Here is a 6,151-nt window from a genome sequence, read left to right as displayed (position 1 = left end):
TAGTTTTTATAGTTTTCGTGCTTGAACCTATGCTTCTTTTTGATAGTATGCCTTTGATCTGTTGAGCTTGTCAACCCTTACCTTATGGAAGATTTTCCCGCCAACAAAACTAGCCATTTCGCTGGGGAATATAGTCTTGTATTTCCTAGAAGGGTTGTTTTGTCCCTGATCTGGGCCTTTCTATCTTATTTCTTGATTTTTCTAGTCTTATTGATTCATTTGCAATCTGGGCAATCAATCTGATCTTTTGGATCAGCCATATACTCTTTATTTTTCCGTATTTTTTTTCATATACATGCTTTGTTTGTGTATAGTAGCATACACACACAGTTTCTTCCAAATAAACCCGTGTATATGCGTGTTTCTTCAGAAAAAATTGCATGTAGATGCGGCTCTGCTTATACACAGTCGCGTATATTTAGGAAAATCTAAATTTTTTCAAAATTTTCCCTTCAGTTGGGGGAGGAGCCTAGTTTTCCTGCTTTTTTAGTCATTTGCAGCCTAGAATGGTCTTCTTTCTTGCTGGTGTCATTTTCTTTATCTCTTTTGTAAAAGTACTTAGGCAACCGAGGGTTTGCAATTTTTTTGAAGTTTTGCATTTTTGGTTTGGATTTCAGACCTTTTGGTAAAAAGTCTGACTATTCTATGCCTCTAGAATAGTGAGTTGATTCTCAACTTTCTTTGTAATCCAATCTTTTCACTACTTCGTTTTGCATCCTTGAAGTTGGACCATTTTGCTTCTTTTTGGCTTTTGAGAAAGGTTTTTGCAATTTTAGTTTAGTGAAATATTCTGGTTCTCTGAAATATTTTTCTTTTCTGAATCTTTTATGTGTCCTTCAGATCAAGTTGTTCAAGTTTTTTTGATCTCTTAGTCACTTTCGTCTTACCATCTCTATGATCGTTTATGGTTGGTGAACTTTGGTGTCTTTTCTCTTGATTTTGATCTTGAAGTGATTGATTTCTTTGCCTTCTTGAAACTTTTGTCATAAGTCCTTAAAAATAAATAGAAAAAACATTTGTTTTTCTTCCTTTCTTTTCTTTGGTTTTTTTGGTTTTTTGGTTCTTTTGGATTTTCAACAAGTGTGCAAATGTTGTTGAAATTTGCTTCGTTTGGGAGATATTTTCTTGGATTTTTGTTTCTCGTTGTTTGTAAAATTTTGGCTTTTGGTCTTTGAAAGAATAAATTTGTTTGTTTAGAGTACACCATAGAATATTGCATTTAGGCATTTTAGTATGCATTAAGGTAGTTTTCATTTTAGGTATTTTAGTCCTTTTCAATAGATGTTGAATGTGTGAATGCAAAATAACAATAAAAAATGATTTTTTACATTATTAAGTTCCTCGTAGAACCTTTGTATAAATCACTTTTCATTGAAGAAAAACAGTTTCATTTTCATGTAGCTAGGTTTTCTACTAATTTATTTTGAGTCAAAACACCTTCAATTGCACTTCTGTTTCCCTATGTCCTAAACAAAAACCACAAAAAAGTGCTTAGTTAAAATGAACTAGATTTTTCTTTTTGTCATTGATACATCAACAACTCTAGTGAATTTAGGGCCTTGGAATAGGTATGTGGAGAGTAAACTATCCAAGACAACCCTAAAATGAAACATATAAGTTGATTAAAGAGCACAAATATAGTCTTATTAAGTTGTCTGGGAAATCACTTCTAACACATGAGTTAAGCGTGAGGACAAGTGATTACAGGGAAAGAGAGATACCCCGTCTCGTACTTGTTGGATCCTGTACCCATGACTATTTTGTTCGGCTTTTGATTACGAACTGGTGACCTTAATTTCCCATCATAGGAACCGCACAGGTGACTTCAAAGGGTAATTCTCGTGGTACCTGAGGCAAGTGTTGCATCACTTTCATAGTACTTATGGAGGGTGCCCTTGCGAAGCTTGGGTACTTGCATCGACCAAGGCTATTATCTGGAGGTCAACGTAACTGCTTCTAATACCTTCGCTAGTAGGATTGGGCCCTTATCATCCCAAACTACCTTCAGGAGGTCCTTTACTTCACTTTATTGTATTTTGGTGTCCGGTCCTAATCACCTGGAGCAGAAATTCTTGGAAGTTTCTTGTTTGGATGTATCTGTAGGAATTTATAGTGGAGTGCTCTTTGCTCTTTATATTTAGTTGGATTTAGGTGGATTTTTCTCATCACTTTTTCACCTTTGATTCTGAGTGATTTACCAACCACTCCACTAGTCTTGAAAGAATTCTTATCTTTCTATTGAAATTTTCAATAAGCCTCCTTAAGGACAAAGGTTTGATTGGGCATCTCTCTTCCTTGAAAAGTCATTTGAGCAATCTCGTAAGGGAAGCATTTCTGTATAAGTTGGGTATGGCCAATATTCCCATGGAGGCCAACTAATGGACCCCTCCAAAAGGGGATCCTTATTCTTTTCCTTTATTTGGAAATGTCGGTCCCCCTTGATGGCCACGTTCAATATTCCTGGATTGAATGTTGGACTACCAATTTTCCTATGGTCCACTCCAAATATTCCTGATGTTCTTGAAGCTTCTCAGATGAATGCTTTATTTCAAGGTCATCAAATGGGTGTTAGATTTTCATCTTCTTCACAAGAGAAAACTAGGCTTCCTCTTTCTCCTTCATCTTGTAATAAGAAATCTAAAAAGAAGAGAAAGAGGAAGAATAAGAAGAAGAATAGTTCTATCCATGAATCATCACCAACCTTTGCTAGTCATGTTGGATATGAGCCTTCAGCCACGACAAGTCATGCTAGGGGCATAAGTCTAATCATTACAATTCATGCTAGAAATGGGTCACCTACCTCTGTGAGTCATATTTTTGTTGATTCACCTTCTTCTGTGAGTAGGAATGGGGGCACAAGTCTTATTTCTCTCGGGAAAGAGTCACTAACCTCTATAAGTTACGTTGGAGACTCTCCACCAACCACTATTAGTCATGTTGGGGGAATGGATGTTGATCAGAAACCTAGACATAGCAGATTTAAAATTACTCATTTGTGCCCTGGTATTTTAGTGGTACAAAGGTTATGGGCTGATTCAAAAGGTTCTTCTACTCCTGAATATGTTATGGTTTCTCAATAGTCTGATCAACCATTGCTTGATGAAGTGGTTGATCCAGTGCAATCTTTGGATTCCACTCCTCTTTTGGGGGGTGAAATGCTTAACAACATAGTTTTCTTGATTTCTAGTTCAAAGTCTTATGATCTAGGGGCATGTCGGTCTCTTTCAGTGTACCCCCTCTAAGTTCTAGGAGTGTTTCCTATGATTGGGATATTCTTGTTGAGCCCTGTCTTCCTTCTGCTCCACCTTTCCAAATAAGGGTGAGAGTTAATTCCACAAATGTATATCATTATATGGTGGATGAAGGATTATTTTCAAGTATTATATCCTCATCAACTTGGAAAGCTTTGGGTTCTCCAAAGTTTTTGGTAGATGATAGTCACTTGTTATCCTATGATAGAAGACCTGATCAATCTGTGGGTGTTCTTCCTCAATTTCCTATTACTTTAGGTGGGAAGTGTTAGCACCTGAAATTTCACCTCAGGCTGAGAAAGGCAAACTTCAAGGCAACATCAAACCACTTAGCCTCGTAGCTAGCCCTACGGGGCAGGAGAGGGCTCTCTCCAAACTATCTCGGTAAAGATCTTCAAAGGGTGAGATAAACAATAAGGAAACACTGATTTTAGGCTAGTAAACTGATAAAAAGAATTTGTTTTGGGATTTTTTGGATTTTGGTGGAAAATCGAGGAAAGGCAATTTTGGGTGCGGGGATTGGACACAGTTTTTGCAGGGGATTCTTTGGGGCAAGGTAGGAGACTGTATTGATGCCTTTAAATTAAGTGAATGGATAGGAATAACTGGTGAGAAGCTAAGGAGAGCAAGCAATCACCTTCAGTTCTCCTTAAACAGATGAAAACATTGATATTAAGCAAATTTAAAAGCAGAGCATGGAAATCATGAATTCTACTTTAACACTTCATTTGCCTAATTTCAGAAGAAAAAGAAAGAGGATAATTTCACATAACACACTTACAAGTACAAAGAGAAGCACACCATCAATACACGTAACCACAGGAATCCCAAAAAGGACTGCAAAACCCTGGTCTTTCTTCCTTTGCCAAAATTGTAGAGATACAATGAATAATACAATAGAGTTTTCTCCCTCAAGAGTCCAACCATGAAAATGAGCAAGAAAGTACATAATATAGGCCATATAACATCTTTCCCTGCCTCTAGGGGTCGAGCTCACTATCCTAGGAGCTGTTTCAACCAATTCTAAACTAAGCACTGAAAACTAGGCAATCAAAACAACTTGCCTCTATAAGCTAGGAAACCAATTCATTCATTAAATTTTTGCCTATCTTATGAATGAATCTTCTAGAAGAGATAAATAAGTGTCAAAATATCATAAAATTACATCATTTACAACAAGGAGGATGAAAATCAACTCCGAAAAGTCAAATCCAGTCAAAACTGCGTTTTGCTAAGCTGTAGGTGAAAAATTGTGAAAATTGCCCAACAGGTCGCGCCCTAATCCTGATAGGTCGCACTTATTTGGAGCTGCGTTTGAGACACTTTCAGGTGTCCAAATGAGACAAACGTGGGCTTGTTGGAAAGGTCTGGATATCTACTTTCCAACCCAAGTGGAATTTCTGAATTTGGTGGCCATTTTCCCCTCCAAAATTGCAATCTCCCAAGAATGCTTCCTGTTTGTCAAAAAGATGGCAGAAAGTCAATTTTTGCATGTTTTTTTACCTTCTGGAGGCTCAAAACTTGATGAAATCTCTTGGTAATTTCTGAGCAGGTGTATCTTTGCATGAAAAATTCAGAAATGCTGAGTTTTCCCAAAATGAAGTTGCCCATCGAATAGGTCGCGCGCGGCGCGCGACCTGTCAGGGAGAAAAACCTGTTTTTTGCCCAAAAATTCATAAGTGACCAAAAATGCTCAATTTTTTTTTAAATTTGTGCTATAGTGAGGTCATTTAATATCATGCTCCTTCAAGGAAGCCTCAGCCAAGATGTGGAGGGGATCGGGCCTTCTCCGTCGTTTTAGTGCCTTGGCCAACCGCCCTTGAATCACCTTCATTTTCGCCTTGCATACGTGCATCCGCGCCCAATAATGATTTTTCATGTTCCTGAGAAAGTCCTTATCTTGGTTGGCCTTAGCCAGCAGCCTCTCCAAATGAGCATTGACCCGAAGAAGCATAGCCTCTCGCTCAACGGGTACCAAATCGCCGAGTCTCTTTCGAGCCAAGTTGCGGTCCTCATGGATCCTCCGCAACTCATCTAGAGTGTGCTCCTCCTCAAGTTGCTTGTTGCGCTACTCCAAGTAGGTGATGGTCCAATTTTCCATGTCCAATCTTTGCTGCAATGAGTCATTTTCAGCTCTAAGGTGCTGAATGATCTCCTTTGACTCTAGGCTAGGAGAAATTATGTCAAGATCAACAACCTCTATGCCTGGAACACCTGATGGTCCCTCATCAATCTTGGGCTGTTTGCCTCTCTCTGGTACCTGTGATGTTGAAGAAGGCGAGGCCCCTTCCACCTAGTGTGGAGATAACACTCGCTGAGCTGATGAAGAAGGCGATACCCCTTCCACCTGGTGTGGAGAAAATACTCGCCGAGCTGCTGCAAATAAAGCCCTGTGGCCTCTCTGATAGGTGACCAATGGAGGAGAGCTGACATGTCTAGTCTCAGGGATATCATGCTACTGTGATGGTCCTCCCTCCTCATGAACAATCTCAAGATGTGGTGGTGGTGCTGTGAACAACTCACGAGAGATAAAATCCTCCCATGGGATACCCTGCTGAGCCAACTGATGCATGACCACAAGCTGGATCAAACCATAATGATAAATGCTATTGTGTTGCTGTGTTGGGCTCCTTCTCTGCACCAAGGGCACCATCCTCTCAATATCCCGGCACATGAACCATGGTATGTTCATCATTCGTACCCGTGTGAAATGCATCAACAAGCGAATATGGTACGAATAAAAATATGCAAACTTGCCATCACAGGTGAAATAGAGCATGATGAGCCTCATCAAGGGAGCATACTCATCCCTCAAAAATCTGAAAGGAAACATACCAGTTATGGACCTCATGTAGGCAGGTTTAATGAAGGGCTCATACTGAAATCTGTCCAACACTTTG

Source organism: Pinus tabuliformis, chromosome 1_1 (assembly GCF_031772625.1).
Source record: "Pinus tabuliformis cultivar Carrire ecotype Pingquan chromosome 1_1, CPIR1, whole genome shotgun sequence".
NCBI classification, from domain to species: Eukaryota; Viridiplantae; Streptophyta; class Pinopsida; order Pinales; family Pinaceae; genus Pinus; species Pinus tabuliformis.
The sequence above is the reverse complement of the archived record's forward strand: the minus strand, read 5'-3'. Positions refer to the sequence as shown.